Source organism: Lithobates pipiens, unplaced genomic scaffold (genome assembly GCF_037356315.1).
Source record: "Lithobates pipiens isolate NorthernLeopardFrog02 unplaced genomic scaffold, aLitPip1_a1.2 Scaffold_13, whole genome shotgun sequence".
Classification (NCBI taxonomy): Eukaryota; Metazoa; Chordata; class Amphibia; order Anura; family Ranidae; genus Lithobates; species Lithobates pipiens.
The window spans coordinates 262,157,287-262,177,958 of record NW_027507718.1 but is presented as its reverse complement, the minus strand read 5'-3'; the positions used below and the strand labels follow the sequence as shown (position 1 = coordinate 262,177,958).

General features: G+C 41.3%; 1 protein-coding gene across 5 annotated transcripts in view; it reads right to left on the bottom strand.

Moving 5' to 3' along the window:
* BMPR1B (bone morphogenetic protein receptor type 1B) overlaps positions 1 to 20,672 on the bottom strand; it is a 677,368-nt gene that overhangs the window by 360,299 nt on the left and 296,397 nt on the right. The window lies entirely within an intron of this gene.

Genomic DNA, 20,672 nt, shown 5'->3' with positions numbered 1-20,672 from the left:
GAACTTAACCTTACCAGACTCGCATTTCTATTGGTAGGAGAAAGGCTACCGGAACTTTTTTCTGAAATTAAAAAGAGTTTTACTTTTTTTTCCCCTAATTTCCTGAAAAAAAAAATCCAGGAACTGTGGGGTAGTTAGACAGGGTTAGCTCAACAGAACGCTGTGTCAATGTTACCTTATGGGTCACAGTGCCTGCTTTAGGGAAAGACTGCACTTGAGTGACTCTTACCACTAGGTGGCATGAGTCGGCACAAATAGTACTGTTTTTACCTGTTGAAAGAAAACGTTAAGGAGAGAGGGCTCCATTGAGACTAGGATGGAACCCTGCCTTCTAATAAGTTTGTGTGCAATTTGTTCGCTGTGTATTTTCTTCTTTCTTTTAGCATTTACCAAAGAACATCTATCAAGCTGCCGGAGAGTGGGTGGTTTAGGTAGACAGGTTTTGGGCTGCATAGTATGTGTGTGATAATTCTGTGTTACTAAACAATGTTTTATTAATGTTTAAAGTTTTATTATTCTTCCCTTTTCCCCATTCCTATCCCAAAGTTCAGGTACTCAAGTTTTTCTAGGTTTAGGAACTTTTTTTTTTTTTACCTAGACGATGGGGACATCGTCTAAATTGGCAGGGGGAGTGTGTAGCGAGTGTGTAGCGCCGGCTCCTGAAGAGCATGCGCTATGTTTTTTAAATTTTATGTTGCACCTGAACTCTGCAGTTGGTTTGGGTATAATTATTCCAAATTTGGACCTCAGCATCAGTCTGACTGGACTATAGGGTGTTAAGCCTGGCCATAGGGGGCACTGTCTCTTTTGGCAGGCATGGAAACACAGTCTGGTTGGATACATTAAGGTTACTTTCCATCGGAGCCAGCCCAGTGGGAGTGTCCCTCTTGCTGTGTTTTCTGGGAGAGGGTACTTAAGATGCGGATGTCATGTGGTTTGGGGTTCCAGTCCAGAAGTATGTTCTGACTCCATGGGCCTGGTCCTCCTGACCAGCCCACAGGAAGGCTATGGCCTGGGGTGCGGATCCATCCCACTGTATGCCTCTGGGCTGGCTAGCCCGAGGCAAGGAAACTAAGGAAAGGATTCCGAGGTGGTCCGGTGTCGTCTTCGGTTGTGGAGAGGCCCAGCAACTTCATAGCTATCCAGGGAAGGACTCTTCAGAAGAAGGCCACGTATTGGTTTGGCTTCTTAGCAAGAGCCTGGTGAGACTGAGGATCCTAAGTGAATCCAATCTCTTGGGTATCGCCGAACCGGCTGAAAGATACTGGTACCACACAAATGTTCTACAAGTCCTAGTTTCCTACATGTTCTACAACAACGTCTGTGGTAGAGACTTATTCCTACGTGTTCTACAACAAAGTCTGTGGCAGAGACCCTTTCCTGATTTAAGCACCTTTTTGGCTGCTAGGCCTTGTGAGAGAGGGACTATCCAACTTGAGTGAACATCCAGCTATGAATGGCTATTCTCTGGATTTAGTCAAAGTAAGCAATTCCTTTATTATTGACTTTGACACTAAGAGTACCTGAACTTTCCTCCTAACCATCTGATCCTATACTAAGAGACAGTTTGTTAACTACGTTTTTGCAAATAAAAATCCCTTTAAGCGGATCTGTCGTCAGTCTCTAAAGTTTCTGGGCCATCTACCACGGGAAACCCCTAGACGCAACTCGAGGTGAAGAAGGTAACGGTAAGCCCAATCAATCCAGCAGCTCCTTCGGGGGTTAGTGCTACATATATATGTTGTATGTTTATGGGGGCATTTACTTCTGAGAGGAGAGGTCACCAAGGTAGTGTTATATCTCTCCTTTTTCAAACACTTTGACTGTATACTCTATGACAATGTTTCTGAACTCCAGTCCTCAAGGTGGCCCACAGGTCATATTTTCAGGCTTCCCATTATTTTGCACAAGTGATTTGATCAATTGACCAGCCTTACTAATTAGAATAGCTGTTTCATCTGAGGGAAATCCTGAATACATGACCTGTTGGTGCACCTTGGGGACTGCAGTTGAGAAACACTGTTCTATGGTACCACTGTTGCTTTGAGTTGATCAAAAGATATAATTGATCAAAATGGATTATGTTTGGTCTGAGTAGTATATATGTTACTAATTAGAACAGCTGTTTCATCTGAGGGAAATCCTGAAAACATGACCTGTTGGGGCGCCTTGGGGACTGCAGTTGAGAAACACTGTTCTATGGTACCATTGATTGAAATGGATTATGTATCCATGTCTTAGCAGTATATATGTATGTACTGGTGTATTTGTATGTGTCTGTCATTTTTTGCCTGATGAAGGGCTTATTGCCAGAAACTGTAGTGAAATTGTAACTTTTTTGTCCAATGGATATTTAGATAAAGTTTATGCACTGTGAAATTGTTTTGGAATCTTACTACATATTGAGCCTGTAAGGCAAGGCCCTGGTTGAGTATATCAACTATAATAGTTGTGGGTGCTGTCTACCCTTCTTTGAATATATATATATATATATATATATACATATACATACACACACACACACAACCACGCACAAAATACCCAAGTATGCAGTCAAAATCTAGTACGCATATACCTAACAACAAGTTTACTACTACAAGCAACCCAATAAAAAAGCTTCTGTTCCAGCAAGACTATAAACTCCAGTATGTTATGGATTAGCTAACTCATGAGAAATTGCCAATGTAATGCACTCCTCTAGAGATGGTGAGAATGGTACAGAAAGCCTTACAATTTGTTTTATGTCTTGTTACAAGCTCATTATAGTCAGCGCTCTAATATACTAATCTTCAGAGTTACACTACTGGACATTCAACACAATATCACTTACTTATTTCTATGAGGTCTTTGTTCTGTAACAGTATAAAACACAGGCCTCCTGAGACATGACAGGAAAATTACACACCTATTTACTGCTAACACTCACATTAAATGCATTATTAGTTCTATGCTATATTAGAGATGTTTAATCGCTCAGATGCATGAGATTAACCTTTTGCTGACAAATACCTCATTTGCCACACACTGAAATCAATCCCTCAAACTCAATAACAATTTTAAGAGCACTAAGGCTGTTAGCTGTGGTATCCCATAAGGGTAATAGTAAATCCAAACGCTGCAGTGGTCATCACTCCACATAAACTTACATTTATGGATGGCTGCATTTTCAGGATTAACAAGAAATTCCCTCTATAGTTTTTCCAAATAAGTACAAAGCCTAAGAAAAAAAATATTATAAATAACAAAAACAACAAAGGGAATATTTAAGGCATTAATTAATTCATCCCCCATCTTCAACCTGCATGCTGCTCTAGAAAAAACTGTTATAATGTCTACAAAGTATCAAATATATGGTTAGGATACACCTAATGTTTTCATAATAGGTACAGGCAACCAATTGTAAGCTTCACATGGACATGCATCATGGAAGAAATTTGAATAAGGACATCAATACTCAAAAAACAGAGCAATATAAACATAAACATGGATAGTTAAAAAGTGAAAAAAACAGCCTGGGTAATTCTAATGTCATTTGATTTTACAGATTTTTACAAAGATTTGCTTTGTGTTATTTGCACTTTACTTGTTTATGCTAATTATTTCAAATTATTTTATAACATATTTTCTATTTTACTGTTATATTCCCTTTCCATACAAATATTATATACTGCAAGTATGCATTGGCTGCATTGTTTGCCATTTTATTACTGAAAATGACTTGACAGCTTGTGCTTTTTGTTTGTTTGTTCCCCCCCCCCCTATTTTTCATCATTTAGGGTTGCATTTAAAGTGTTACTAAACCCAGGACCCTGTATTTACTATATCTGGTCTCCCCCAGTACACAGAACATGGAAATTAAATTATTTTAGTAAATTAGTAAATATAAACTGCAAAAATACCTATTTTCTTCCGCAGTATATAGCAATCTTGTGACTTCTGCCAGAGTCTGGTTAAAGCTTGTATGAGGAATTTTTATTCTCCTTTGGTTGTCCTATGAGGCTGCATGAGCCCTCAGCCTCTACCTGGACAGTGCTGACTGGCCCTGTGCTGATCACATGCACCCCCCCAAAAACAAAAAAATAAAACTTTCTAGCAATATACACCAAACGGAGCATGTGCAGAGTGCCTCTAAGGCTCTGTTCTATCAGCAGATGGAATCGGGACAATAAAAAACAGGATGACCAGAGAAGACAGTATCAAACAGACTTTTTACACAATGTGGAGGGTTAACCCCTTAGGTTCCACAGTGCGTATAACAAGCATGCATTACTGCATATGCAAAGTGTTTTTACTGTTGTGGGTTTTGTAACATTTTATGTTATCACCTAACATGCACACAAATTGACACAAAGGGGTTTGAATGGCTATTAAAGGTAACCATCCTCATCTGTGATCTGTTTGATTGTAATTAGTGTGTGTGTGTGTGTGTGTGTGTGTGTGTGTGTGTGTGTGTGTGTGTATAAAAGGTTGGTGAGTTTCTGGACTCCTGACAGACCTTTGCATCTTTCATCCAGTGCTGCACTGACATTTCTGGATTCTGAGTTATGGGGAAAGCAAAAGAATTGTCAAAGGATCTGCAGGAAAAGATAGCAGAACTGAATAACACAGAAAGGGATATAAAAAGATATCCAAGGACTAGAGAATGTCAATCAGCAGTGTTCAAACTCTAATCAAGAAGTGGAAAATGAGGGGTTCTGTTAAAACCAAACCATGGTCAGGTAGAACAACTAAACTTTCAGGCACCACTGCCAGGAAAATGATTTGGATGCAAAGAAAAACCCACAAATAACTTCAGGTGAAATACAGGACTCTCTGAAAACGTGGTGTGGCTGTTTCAAGATGTACAATAAGGAGACACTTGAAGAAAGATAGACTGCATGGTCGAGTCACCAGAAGAAAGCCATCACTATGCAAATGCCACAAAGTATCCTGCTTACAATAAGACAAACAACACAGAGACAAGCCTCAAAACGTTTGGCACAAAGTTATTTGACATGATGAGATGAAGATTGAGCTTTCTGGCCACAACCATAAATGCTACATTTGGAGAGGAGTCAACAAGGCTTATGATGAAAGATACACCATTCCTACTGTGAAACACGGAGATGGATCGCTGATGTTTTGGGCATGTGTGAACTACAAAGGCACAGGAAATTTGGTCAAAATGTATGATAAGATAAAGAAGTTTAAATAAAAGAAGTGGGGTAAGGAAGTGGAGAGAGGAAATTAAAGTGACCATTGTGCAAAACAATGGCCGGCCTTTTGGCTAGGAATCAAAAATTCTCCTGGTCCCAAAAGGCCTGGCCCAGGAGGCAGGTGTGAAAAAGAGTGTACAAAGTGCAGTGACCTTGGTGCCAATTCAAAGGTACTCTCACTCACAGTGAAGTTATGACACCCCTGGACTGCCACTCCAGGGGCGCATGCACCACAAGCTTCCCTTCCAGCCCAGCTCTCAGCCTGGTATGTAAACTTATGAGCACAGCTGTATAACCTATGCATACACTAAGGCTGATTTACTAAAACAGTTGGAAATCTTCACACAATAAATTGTGTTAATGTTAATACTCCCTTCAACTATCTAATCATGTGCAGATGAAGTTAGTAACCAGCAATTTACTTTTCAAATGGTTGGATGACTGAAGTGAATATTTATGCAACTTATTGTGTAAGAATTCTCAACCCTTTTGGTGAATTAGTCTCAATGTGCAAAATATTTTGCTTTTATTAAGTAGGTAACAATGATTGGCATTCTTCTAGAACAATGAACACATTCAAGAGGTTCTGTGTTGTTTAAATGACAATGATTGATCCTCCACTAGAGAATGTTTGCTGAAAATCACATTCACTACTTTGTATATGGCGTTATATAGACTCCTAATACTTCCCACTATAATTGTATTCTTTTCACAAATTAAAAGCATTAATTTGTGGCACACTATTTAAGTAAGGGTGGTCAGATACCTACTCTAGAAAAATCATCACATTTCCTCTAAATCTACAGTTTAGCAGCAGAACTGAAAAAGAAAAAACAAACCATTCTATATTTTTAAACACTTATAGCTACATGCATGCATTGGAAATCAGACTTTTAACAAAACACAGCATATTTGGAACCCAGGAAGGTTTATTTTATAAAACTTTCCTACTGTGCAAAAACGCAAAGTACTGTACAATAATCACAGCCAAAAAGAAATGTAAATTACATTGGTGTTGAACCCTTACATTGATGGTCAATGCAGAAGGCCCCCTTTCCATTGACAGTAACAGGGAAGGGCCCTCTTACATTGATGGTCAGTGAAGAAGGGCCTCCCTATATTGGTAATCAGTGGAGAGGTGCCCTTACATTTATCATCAGTGTGAAAGTGCCCATTACATGCATTTTGAGTGGTGAAATGCCCCCTATGTTTGTAATTGGTTGTGAAGTGCCTATTAACATTGATGGTCAATGTTATCTCCTTTTACACTGATGGTTAGGGAAGTGTCCACTTACAGTGGTGATCATCCTTGTACCTCCTACATTGGTAGAAAGTTGGCCCTTATATCGGTGGTGAGTGGAAAAGTGTCCCATTACATAAGATGTCAGTAAAAAAAATGCCCCCTTCCAGACAGCTAAAAAGACTGGTGTTAGGTGATACTTATGTAGAGACAAGAAGAGATGATCTACTGGGCCAGCAGCTTCTGCCAAGTGCAGGAACAATTCAATCACCATTGGGTGGCAGCTTATTCTGCCTTTTTGTTCTGCATTCAGACAACACAGACCCATATTGCTTGCATGCAGGCCTCACCACAACCCACCACCCTCCCCTTGGTATGCCACTGAACCAGGATGTCCACTTATCTAATTTTATATCAAATATAAAAAAACATATTGATGCTTAATGCTGTCCTGGGCTATAGAAAACAGTTGTCTTAGCACAATAAATTTTTCTCCACTTATGCCTATAATAATGTCTCTTGTACCAGTATTTACAATGTACAAACCATGCATTCTTTTCACATTTCATCTGAAAATATTGCCTAATATTCCTATAGCTGAGTTTTGCCATACAGTAATTTTGGAAATAATTGTGAGCCAGCTGGAGGTGAAAAATCTTTCCGGAAATAAAAACGAAATACACTGAGACCTATTAATAACACATTGTTAAGGCTACAGAATATTTCGTTTCTTGGCAGTTTTGTCACTAATTGTTTTTCCCCATGAGCAAAATGATTTTGTCCATGTTCATGTGCTCAAAACACATTTTAGCATGCAATGGAATATTACCACTGTCATGATCCAAACACACTGTTAAGGGAGCATCATGTCTTTAATCTAAACCACACACAACAAACAGAACAGGTGGGCCACAATAAATAGAAGTTGTGAAAGTGCATACTTGCTTCAAGCTATTATGTAGTAAAAATAACAATAAAGTGAAATTCCAGCTTACGCCTAACTAGCCTGAGAACTACCCCCTGTCAACAACTACGCCATACATGTCAAAACACTTTTTACACAACATTTCATTTGGCCCTCACACCTCTCCTGCAGCTGCGGCACCCCCCCCCCCTCATTTCCACCCACACCTTATCTCAGGAGTCTGCAGCAGAGAGCAGGACCTAACTCCTCCACCAGATCCTGTGCCTCTCTGTGCACCTGTGGAGTGGCTTGCTCCTGCCCCCCTGTCTCAGCAGAAAGCAGCAAAGAGGAGGACAGAACTCCTCCTACAGGTCCTGCTCCTCTCTGGGAAGCTGCACCACCTCCCCTGGTCTCAATATTCAGCAGACTCCAGCAGCTGACTGGCCATTTTTCTGCACCCCAGTTCCTTTTTGTTTCATGCATAGGACATTAACTATGCATGAAAACATAGGAGCCTGGGGTGCAGAGAATGGCAGCCAGTTTGTTCGCAAAGGGCTGGAGAGCGGTACAATAAGGGTCTTCAGGCAACAGTGAAGCATGGTGGAGGTTCCTTGCAAGTTTGGGGCTGCACTTCTGAAAATGGAGTTAGAGATTGGTGCAAGAATCCTCTCTGCTGTGTCATTGTATTCTAACAGAGGGACTTCCCCGCTGTCCGGATAAACTGATCAGCAGACTTCCTCCTACATCTCATACTGCTGAAATTGAACATTGGTAAAAAAAAAAAAAAACTGTTAGCAAGTAAACACTCTCACTTCTGTTAAGCTTCAGTTTTTTTCTTCAGTAGAAGAACTGATCATAGGGGTTGGACCTTGTCCCTTAATAAACTCCAAGAAAAGGATTTAATAGTAAGTCAAAAATGTTTTTAACAGTTTATTAAGTCAGAGGAATTTTTTAACTAATGGGACCATAAGCGATTCAACTGAGCAGCACAACAAACAAAGCACTAACAAGCCTACAAACAACCAGGTAAAAATTGGGGCTGCTTGTACCTGAACGAACTGCCTGAGAGACCTTTTGTTAGAAGCTTTCATCAGTTGGGACCTGATGATCTACCTTTAAAAATTAGAGAACAAGTGAACTGAAGATAAAGTGGCAGTCTGGTAAATCTGTAAAAGATTAAAGTGTGCTTTGACAGGAAAAGATGAAACCTGATCCGTAAGTCGATGGACTTGAATGATAAGCTGCTTAATCCACCTAGAAATGGTGGAACAAGAGGTAGCCTGAGTCCTACAGGAACCCCCAGGGATGATAGAGACAGAGTCATTTTGGGCAGGATTAAGAGAATGCCTAGTTTAGAGGTACATCACAACCAAGGCTTGCTTTAAAGAAGCTTATTGAGAAAATTGGCTCACAGATTAAAAGCCAAAGCTTTTCAGGGGAATTGCCTACTCCTTCATCCAGGCTAGTGTACAGAAACAATAGGAAGACCAATAAATATAAAATATTTCACATGTACAAGGCAAAGTAAGAACATTCATCATTGGTGCTTACATAAAAAATTGCCATTAAAAAGGCTGTAAAAGTTCACAATAAAAGAATATGCAAGAATATATATGGTAGAAAACAAAATGCATTTTGAAAGGCAGTCCAATCAGGGTTATCTCAAAAACACGCTGTATGTAGAAATGGTAGAATAAGACACAGGTTAAGCCATACGGGAACCTTCAAGGGTGACAGAGACAGAGTCAGTCATTCTAAAAGAAGACTTAGCTGAGAGATCAATTCAAACAGCCTTACCACATGCAAACAATGGGGGTGCTTCTCTCAAGAGGTACTGGAGCCAGAAAGAGGAAGAGAAGCAAAATGTTGTGGAAAGAAGGTAGAAAGAAGACACAGCCTTAGGAAGAAGGGAGGCCCTAGGCATCAAGACAACCTGTCTCTGTGAAGCACAAGAAAAAGCACAATGCAAGACAAAGCTGGTAGCTCGATAACTCCCCTTGCAGGGAAATGAAAAGCGACTTCATTAGTAAGAGCAGACTGAGGACTCCATTCCATGGAGTATCAGGATGCACCCCATGGAGTATTACCCTAAAGCCCCATGTCTCCATGTTGATGGAAACACAGGGCTTTTCCCAACAACCCGGGGCTGTGGTTTTGGGGGGTTCATGGGTGGGGGGCTTATCAGAATTCCCAGATAATTACCCCGATGTAGATCCATCATCAATCATGCCGCCCACCGCACCACCGGACCTCCCAAAAAAAGCTCTGCATTCGTCAAAAGGCTAACTGCCAAATGCTGCTAGGTAAGGGGCGGGATCACCTAGTGATGTCACCTGCTGACCCCACCCCTTGTGACATTTCCACCTGTTACAAGGGGGCAGGGCCAAAAGGTAAAGCCAATGGGTGGCACCACCCCTTACCTATTTAGGAACTGTCAGATGAAGGAGCAGGCAGTCGACGGTTAGCCTTTCACAAGTGCAGAGCTTTTTTTCTTTTTTTGGCTCTGATATTGACAGTGTGATTGACCATGAATCTATCTTTGGGGGACATTGTTTTTTCTTTTTTTCTTTTTTTTTTTTTTACACTTTTTTGGGTGAATGGGTAGGTTTTACCCCATACTCATTCACATTGGGGAGAGGGTGGGATCTGGGGGCCTCCTTGATAAAGGGGGCTTCCAGATTCTGATAATCATCTGCAGACTCCCCCAACTACAGTCCAGGGTTGTCGGGAAGAGGCCCTTGTCTCCATCAACATGAGGACAAGATGTTTGGGGCGGGGGGGCTAGCCCCCCATCTGATGGCTCTAGAGCTGTCTCTTCTTTGAGTCTAAATGTTACTGTGCAGGGAATGACAAAAGTTAATACCAAAAAAGATGCCAGTTGGATGTAAAAACATTTATAAATGTAAAGCAGAACTTAAAAAAAAAAAAATTGCACGCAGAAAGTTTTTTTCATTGCAGAAGAGATGTACAATGTCTACCAAATAGTATGTGAAAGACCCAGCTGTGCTATGATTAAACACAGCAGATGCCGATCACTGGGTGCTGGCCAATGGATTACTGCAGGCACCCGGCTATCGTCATGAATTTAGAAAGGATTTAGACAGGACTTACCTATATAAACAAGGTAGAGCCCTGTCCTGTCAGCAGAGAAGTAATAGATTTTCTCTCCCCGCAAAACAGTGAATAAAATCGATTACCTCCCCTAGTAAAAGCATCTATCACAGTACACAAAAACACTGGCTAGGCACACATTTAATCCTTTGATTGCCCAAGATATAATCCTTTCCCAGACAGTGTTATTGGTACAGTGGCAGTGCTTATTTCTAGCACTGATCACTGTATTAGTGTAACTGGTTCCCAAAAAGTGTCACTTAGTGTCTGAATGTCTGCCGCAATATCGCTGTCCCTCTATAAGTCGATGATCCCCGCTATTACTAATAAAATAAAATTTCAATAAATAAAAATTCCAGTATATATCTCATAGTTTGTAGACGCTATTACTTTTGCACAAACCAATCAATATACACTTAATGGGATTTTTTTTTTTACCAAAATTATGTAGCAGAATACATATTGGCCTAAATTTATCAAGAAATTTAATTTTTAACTGCTTGCCGACCGCCGGCCATCAAATGACGGCCAAGCGGCGCGGCTCGTGTGGCGGGAGGGCATCATATGATGTCCTCCCATTTAAACAGGGAATGCACGCGATCATGTGCGCGCATCCCTGTTCCTTTGGTGGTGGCGTGTCATGGAGTCACCGCTCGCCACCAAAGGGGGTGAACAGCCATTGGGTATGGCTGTTTACCACGTGATCGGCCGTGATTAAGTCACGACCGATCACAGATGGTCGCACCCCCACTGTGCATAGCACGTGTGCGCGATCGCGCTGCTCGTGCACGTCAGTGGCGACATGTTCCCGGGAACACTGCTCGTCACCGATGCTGGTAAACAGCCATTGGCCGGCTGTTTACCCACGTGATCGGTTGTGATCACTAAATGTAAACAAACCGCGGTAACGAGAGGTTACCGGGTTCTCCTCCTCACAAACCGATCATGTTTGAGGAGGAGATTGCGGTAACATCTCGTTACCGCTTACAGTGTACACCAATCCCCCTGATTGCCCCCCCATATAAAGAGGACCTGTCACCACCCATCATAGTACCTGTCACTGACAGTCCATCAGAGTAGCTGTCACAGTCCATCCGAGTACCCGAGTACCTGTCACAGCCCATCAGAGTACCTGATCACCTATCACAGTCCCTCTGAGTACCCGAATACCTGTCCCAGTCCATCAGAGTACCCGAGTACCTGCCCCAGTCCATCTGAGTACCCGAGTACCTGTCACAGTCCATCTGAGTACCCAAGTACCAGTCACAGTTCATCTGAGTACCTGTCAAAGTCCATATGAGTACCTGAATACCTGTCACAGTTCATCTGAGTACCTGAGTACCTGTCAGTCCATCTGAGTACCTGAGTACCTGTCACAGTCCATATGAGTACCTGAGTACCTGTCAGAGTTCATCTGAGTACCCGAGTACCTGTCACAGTCCATATGAGTACCTGAGTACCTATCACCACCCTTCAGAGTACCCGAATACCAGTCACCAGGCCATCAGAGAACCTGTCACCAGGCCATCAGAGTACCCAAATACCTGTCACCAGGCCATCAGAGTCCCCGAGTACCTGTCACCAGGCCATCAGAGTACTCAAGTACCTGTCAACAGCCCATCAGAGTACCCGAGTACCTATCTGCAGCCCATCAGAGTACCCGAGTACCTATTTGCAGCCCATGCCTCATAGAATATACGTTGGGGTGTTTGCTTTCCAAAATTGGGTCATTTTGTGTGTAATTCCACTGTCCTGGTGCTCCAGGACGTTCAAAAGTGTGATGGGTAGGAATGAAATGAGATGTGTCATTTATGCTCCTAGAACGCCTGAAAGTACTACTTCAATGTTCGGCCTCTCTATGTGACCAGGCTGTGTAAAAGTCCTACACATGTAGTACCGCCATACTCGAGAGTAGCAGAATGTGTTTTGAGGTGTAATTTTGCTATATACATGCTATGTGTTAGATATATCTTATAAATTGACAAGTTTGTGTAAAAAAAAAATGCGTTTTCATTTTTTTCCACATTTCCAAAAACTTCTGGAAAAAAATTAACTGTTCAAAAGACTCATTATGCCTCATAGATTATACGTTGGGGTGTTTGCTTTCCAAAATGGGGTAATTTTATGGGAAATTCCATTGTCCTGGTGCTCCAGGGCCTTCAAAAATGTAATAGGTGGTTGTGAAATGAGATGTGTCATTTTTGCTCGTAGAACGTCTAAAGGTGCCACTTCAATGTTGGTGCTCTATTTGTGGCCAGGCTGTATAAAAGTCTCACACATGTGGTATCGCTATACTCGGAAAGAGTAGCAGAATGTATTTTGGGGTGTAATTTGTTGTATGCATATGCTGTGTGTGAGAAATAACCTGATAATATGACAATTTTGTAAAAACAAATAAAAAAATCTAAAAAATCTTAATTTTGAAAAGAATTGTGGGAAAAAATGACAACTTAAAAAAAAACTCACCATGCTACCTACTTAATACCTTGGAATGTCTACTTTCTAAAAAGGGGTCATTTGGGGGGTATTTGTATTTTCCTGACTTGTTAGTGTCTCAAGAAATGAGATACACCTGATGTACTGAAGGCCTGATCAGATGTGATCAATTTTCAGTGATCGGCACCATAGTTTGTAGACGCTATAACTTTCACAAAGACCAAATAATATACACTAATTTGGGTTATCTTTACCAAAGATATGTAGCAGTATAATTTTTGGCCAACATTTATGAAGAAAAATTACTAATTAGCAAAATTTTATGACAGAAACAAAGAAAAAGGCATTTTTTTCACAAAATTTACGTTTTTTTTTTTTTATTTATAGCACAAAAAATAAAAAACCCACTAGTGATTAAATACCAATAAAAGAAAGCTCTATTTGTGTTGAAAAAAGGATGCAAGTTTCATATGGGTACAGTGTTACATGACTGAGTAATTGTCATTCAAACTGTGAGAGCGCTGAAAGCTGAAAATTGGTCTGGTCAGGAAGGGGGTGTAAGTGCACTGTATTGAGGTGGTTAAAAACATTTTTATTGGATATACAGTATTTTATAGCAGACAGTAGAAACTGCAGAAAGTGCCATTTATCAAAAAATTGCCTGGTCATGAAGGGGGGGGGGGGGGTAAATATTCTGGAGGTCAAGTGGTTAAATGTAGCATTTTAATATGGCCCTGTGTAGAACTCCAGCCTTCACAAGTTCATATGCTCTCTTCCTGAGTCTAATGTCCTTACTAAACAGAGAAGAGTAATAGGGGCATATTTGTAATCAATGAGTTTGACATTCACCAATCATTCACAGACAATTAAAGTATTTCCTGTAATTTAAAATACCTGACCAGGAAGAGTCACATGCAGTAAGTAATTGGTGAATGTCACAGTCATTCCTTTAAAAATATGCCCTACAATCTTCCTAGGTCAACTTCAAAAGTTGATCTCTGGAAGAAGGATTTGAAGACAGTTAAGAAAACACACAAAAAATGAAATCTAACCTCTCTGATGACAGGATTATTTTAAGTCAGGAAACTAAGTAGATATTGAGCTGCAGGTCTGGATGAGAAGAATCAAATTAGTCCATGTGTTGTTATTGTATCATGTCAGAATTAAGGGTGGTGAGTCACTGTGACTCTGTCTAATATGGAAGTACAAACAGTAATTCAATATACTATAAAATGGCTACAACTTCTCCTAGCGTCGATACTCAAAATATACAGATTGAAAATTATTATGTCATCAGTGTTTTTATAGGGTGTCAAACAGATTTAACAACTACCAGGAGCTGGATGTTTTTGCTTTACCCTAAGTTCACACCTGTGCTTTTTGCAGTTTGCAGATAAACACTACAGTCCATTTAACATGGTCTCCTATGGTACATGTTTACATCTATGTGTTTTGTTTTAAAAATGGTGTAGGGTTCCCCCCGAAATACAAACCAGACCCTTATCCGAGCATGCAGCCTGGCAAGTCAGGAAAGGGAGGGGATGAGCAAGCACCCCCCCCCCTCCCGAACCATGCCAGGCCACATGCCCTCAACATGGGGGGGTGCTTTTGGGCAGTGAGCTCTGCCCCCCCACCCCAAAGCATCTTGTCCCCATGCTGATGGAGACAAAGGCCTCTTCCTGACAACCCTGGGCGGTGGTTGTGGGGGTCTGTGGGCAGTGAGCTTATTGGAATCTGGAAGTCCACATTTAATAAAGGGGACCCCCAGATCCTGGCTCCCTCATGTAAAAGAGTATGGGCTACATTGTACCCCTACTCATTCAACCAACAAAAAAGAAGTGTAGTGTTACAAAACACAAGAGAAGTTTTTTGACAAGTCCTTAGCCGCTTGCTGACTGGCTCCTGTAGATATATGTCAGCAGAATTGCATGGCTGGGCAAAGTAACGCACCCATACGTTACTTTGAATTTCCCACCGGGACCTGCGGACTCGATGTCCGCCAGGTGACTGCGATCGCGTCACGGAGTTGAAGAACGGGGAGATGCAGATGTAAACACAGCATCTCCCCGTTCTGCCTAGTGACAGGACACTGATCGTCTGCTCCCTGTCATCAGGAGCAGCGATCAGTGTCGTGTCACTGCTAGCCCATCCCCCCAATAGTCAGAAACACTCTCCACATCACTTCCAGTGACATTTTTTCAGTAATCAATGCAATTTTATAGCATTGATCGCTGTACTAATGCCAATGGTCCAAAAAATTTTCAAAATTGTCCTATGTATCTGCCATAATGTCGCAGTCACGATAAAAATCGCTGATCGCCACCATTACTAGTAAAAAAAAAATATATATTAATAAAAATTGCATAAATCTATCTACCTATTTTGTAGATGCTATCACTTTTGCGCAAACCAATCAATAAACGCTTATTGTGATTTTTTTTACCAAAAATATGTTGAAGAATATGTATCGGCCTAAACTGAGGAAAAAAAATGTTTTTTATATATTTTTTGGGGATATTTATTATAGCAAAAAGTATAAGATAATGCATTTTTTTCAAAATTGTCTCTCTTTTTTTGTTTATAGCACAAAAAATAAAAACCGCAGAGGTGATCAAATACCACCAAAAGAAAGCTCTATTTGTGAAGAAAAAAAGACATCAATTTTATTTGGGAGCCACTACGCAAAACCGTGCAATTTTCAGTTAAAGTGACGCAGTGCTGAATCACAAAAAGTGCTCTGGTCTTTGGCCAGCAAAATGGTCCGGGCTTAAGTGGTTAATTAAAATCTGTGTCTTCTTCCTCCAGTCTTCTCCCTCCGGTGTTTCTTCTCCCTCTTCTTTCTCTGGGTTGTTTCTTCTTCCTCCGGTGTTTCTTCTCCCTCTTCTCTCTACTTGCTGGTTTCTTCTCCCTCTTTTCCCTCTGGTGATGTCTTCATCTGTGGTCGCTGCCTGCTAAAAATAAAATACACGGTCTTCCTCCAATGCTGGCTGTTTCCGTTGGGTCAGCTCCCATTGTCTGCCATTTCTAATACAGCTATTGGGTGTGACCACCTAGTGAGGTCACCCAGAGACCCCACCCCTTGTGTTCGTTAAGTGACATCACAAGGTTAGATCTCCAGATGACATCACATGATGGCCACGCCCCCACGGCTATATTAGGAATGGCAGACAGCGGGAGCGGACACAATGGAGGCAGCCAGCGTCGGAGGAAGACCTTTTTTCTTTTTAGCGAGTAGCGGCAGTGGATGAAGACGATATCACTGATGAGAGACGAGAGAGAAGAAAAAAGTGGAGAGAGAAGAGGGAAAAGAAACAATGGAGGGAGAAGACAGCGTAAGGCAGTGATGGCGAACCTATGGCACGCGTGCCACAGCTGGCACGTCAAGCCCTCCCTGTCGGCACGCCAGGGGAATCCCCCAGCCAGTCAGTCACTTGCACTGACGTTGCAGGCAGGGAGGAGCCGGCTCTCTTCCTTGCTTCATTGCTAGTGACATCGGCAGGGGAGTGGACAGCCAGTCATCTTATTCCTTGTGTGTCATTTAAGTGTAAAATTCTTCTTTCTCCACCATCCAGACTCTGTTCAGCAGCTTATTGCCTCCCCCGGACCCCTACACTTCTGGTAAGGCATTCAGGGATTCCTTTTTGCAGGTACCCTATGTCAGCTCCCCCTGCTCCAGGACGACTTTGGTTCAGTCTGTCCTAGTGCAGCCTGTGAAAAAGAGAAGGGGGAGGGGCGGTGCTGGGAGCTGATTTTCCATGGGGAGAGGTGCAATGGCTGCTAGCTGGCATCCAGGGATATCGAGGAATGGCCGGATGTCGGGGATTCCTTCAATGCTGTCTGGGGAGAGCTGGACGATGAGGCAATAGAAAGGTAAGGAGGAGGGTGGATCCTCCGATTTACATTGTACTGTGTGGGGGCATGTTAGTAGTGCAGGAAGCATGTGTCATGTACAGTAGGTGAGTGTAATGGTCATGTAGGTGAGTGCATGTGTCATGTAGGTGAGTGCATGTGTCATGTAGGTGAGTGCATGTGTCATGTAGGTGAGTGCATGTGTCATGTAGGTGAGTGCATGTGTTATTTAGGTGAGTGTAATGGTCATGTAGGTGAGTGTAATGGTCATGTAGGTGAGTGCATGTGTCATGTAGGTGAATGCAATGGTCAGGTAGGTCAGTGTATGTTGCACAGTGCATTCTGCATTCTTTTTGGTCCCTTAGGGCTCATTCAAAGCTGGCAGGTTTAATTCTGTGTTGGCACTTTGAAAGAAATAAGTTGGTTTTGCGTCGCGGTTTGGGCACTCGGGTTCAAAAAGGTTCGCCATCACTGGCGTAAGGAAAAGAACCCATGGGAGAGAGAAGAGGGAGTAGAAACACCGGAGGGAGAAGACCGGAGGAAGAAGACAGCATTTTTAATAAAGGACTTGTCAAAAACCATCTCTTGTGTTTTTGTAACACTACACTTCTTTTTTTTTTTGGTGAATGGCTAGGGGTACAATGTACCCCATACTCATTCACATGGGGGGGTGGGATCTGGGGGTCACCTTGTTAAAGATTACAGAAGCTCTTTGGCTTCTGTAATCAAACTGAGGGCACGAACTGGCCAGAATCCCCTGATTTAGCATTCCTCTATATGTTTCCAGGTTCCCCAATAGAAACAAAGAAGTCTCCTGCTCTTTTTTCTTTCTGCAGCAAAAACATTAATCCCTAAATATTGGAGGACTCCCCAAATCCCACAGATCATGGGATGTGTTGATGAGCTCAACAACAATATGAGAATGGGGGAGATAATACCCCCCTACATTAAAGACAGGGACAGTTTGTTGGAGCACCATTTTTAAATGCTCAAATTCCTCCTATCTTTAGCCTTTTCTTTGCCTTAATTTCAATAAGCTGTAGGTAAGTTTAGATCAGATGTAGTGGGGTTCTCCTAACCAACCCTTTTACCTCCCCTGTAATTTTTTCTTTTTCTTTTTTTGCCTTCTTTTTTCTAGTTCGTATCCTTTCCTTTGTGCATACTCTTCCTCCTGCTTCCTGGCACAGTGGAGAGCGAGACTCCCCCAAAATTATATGCAGAACTTTGGATATATATCTTGCGCAGTTGAATTGACACTAACTTTTAGCACATTGATGTTTGCAGATTCTATCTATTGTAATAGATTTACTTTCATGTAATGTTGTAATCCATGATGGAAGAGTATGCTGCTCTTCTTTGAGTCTTGTTTTTTTTATATTGGGTCAAAACCTTTTAAGTTTTGACCCAATATAAAGTTTATTTCTAATTTAAAAAAAATGTTGGAATAAATTGTGTCGAACATGTAAGAATTGTTTCTCAGGAAAAATTCTGTCTCGCACAAAATTCTTCAAGAACAATTCAGTGACAGATAAATGTGCACCTTGCTGACATGGATCTGTGACAAATTGCATCATTTGTTGCTCTATTGCTATACAAATTTTTAATACCTATGAGACTCTTTATGAATTTCGCAGAGAGCTTCTTAATAATGGGTTTTTATGTAAACAGAAAACACTCACATGGGCTGCAAGTAAAAACTTCACATAACCTTAACAGAATAGATAATCAGTTGAATGATGAGACAGGGGGTAACTGTAACTTGCAGTTTACTAAACAGGTGCAAAGTTAGAAATAATAATGCAAAACAAGTTCAGGATAGAAATAAACTAGCATACACTGCAGAATAATGGAAAAACAGGATCAGGATAGCAACAAACATTCATGCACTGTAGAGTCTGATTATGAAAGCAGCACACACATAGCTGAATACATAGCATAGCGTCTACAACATTCTATCGTGTAAAGAATGAATACTTTGGTTCAGTTCAGTTCAGAACAGGGCTACTTGCAATTACCCTCATAAACAGCATCCCTCTCAATGAAGTCTAGGTAGGGACTTAGAAAACTCAGTAGCTGAGAAGCTGTGTGCAATTAGGCTCTGGCCTGGCTGCCCACTAGGGGTGAGCCTGATGTTACGTTCGGGTGTTCGCCGTTCACCAAATAGGGAACAATTTGGGGTGTTTGCGGCAAATTCAAAAGCCATGGAAAACCCTTTAAGGAGAAATCAAAAGTGCTAATTTTAAAGGCTTATATGCTTGTTATTGTCATAAAAAGTGTTTGGGGATCTGGGTCCTGCCCCAGGGGACATGTATCAATGCAAAAATTTTTTAAAAAACATCAGTTTTTTCGGGAGCAGTGATTTTAATAATGCTTAAAGTGAAACAATAAAAGTGAAATATTCCTTTACATTTCGTACCTGGGGGGTGTCTATAGTATGCCTGCACAGTGGCGCATTTCTCCCGTGTTTAGAACAGTCCCTGCACAAAATGACATTTCTAAAGAAAAAAACTTAATTTAAAACTACTCATGGCTATAATGAATTGTCTATGGGAGAAATCAAAAGTGCTAATTTTAAAGGCTTATATGCTTGGTATTGTCATAAAAAGTATTTGGGGACCCGGGTCCTATCCCAGGGGACATGCATCAATGCAAATTTTTTTTTTAAATGTACGTTTTTTCGGGAGCAGTGATTTTAATAATGCTTAAAGTGAAACAATAAAGGTGAAATATTCTTTTAAATTTCGTACCTGGGGGGTGTCTATAGTATGCCCGTAAAGTGGCAAATGTTTCCCATGTTTAAAACAGTCCCTGCAAAAAATGACATTTCTAAAGGAAAAAAAGTAATTTAATCTGCGGGTCCCTTGTGAAAGGGGGCTTCCAGATTCAGATAGCCCCCCGCTTGCAGACCCCCACAACCACCGGGCAAAGGTTGTGGGGATGAGGTCCTTGTGGGGCTACCCCAAAGCACTCTCCCCATGTTGAGGGCATGTGCCCTGGTATGGTTCAGGAGGGGGGTGCTCTCTAGTCCCCCCTCTTTTCCTGCAGCCTGCCAGGTTGCATGCTCGGATAAAGGTCTGGTATAGATTTTTGGGAGGATCTCCACGCCATTTTTTTTCAATTATGGCATGGGGTTCCCCTAAAATCCATACCAGACCCCTTGAGAGGGACCCCTACGTTATTTTAAAACCAAAAATTGGCGCAGGGTTCCCCTTAATATCCATACCAGACCTGAAGGGCCTGAATTTTTTATTTGTTTTGGTTCGTGGGGCCATTTTTTTCAATGACTTTATCTGTATTGCCGAGACACGACAATTCATTTTAGCCGTGAGTAGTTAAATTACTTTTTTTCCTTTAGAAATGTCATTTTGTGCAGAGACTGTTCTAAATGCAGGAAAAATGTGCCACTTTACAGGCATACTATAGACACCCCCAGGTACGAAATTGAAAGGAATATTTTACTTTTATTGTTTCACTTTAAGCATTATTAAAATCACTGCTCCCGAAAAAATGACCATTTTTAAAACTTATTTTTGCATTGATGTCCCCTGGGGCAGGACTCAGGTCCCCAAACACTTTTTATGACGATACCATGCATATAAGCCTTTAAAATTAGCACTTTTGATTTCTCCCATAGACAATTCATTATAGCCGTGAGTAGTTTTAAATGACTTTTTTTCCTTGAGAAATGTCATTTTGTGCAGGGACTGTTGTAAACACGGGAAACATGCGCCACTTTACAGGATACTATAGACACCCCCAGGTATGAAATGTAAAGGAATATTTCACTTTTATTGTTTCACTTTAAGCATTATTAAAATCACTGCTCCCGAAAAACGGACATTTTATAAAACTTTTTTTTTTTGCATTGATACAATTACCCTGGGGTAGGACCCAGGTCCCCAAACACTTTTTATGAAAATAACTTGCATATTAACCC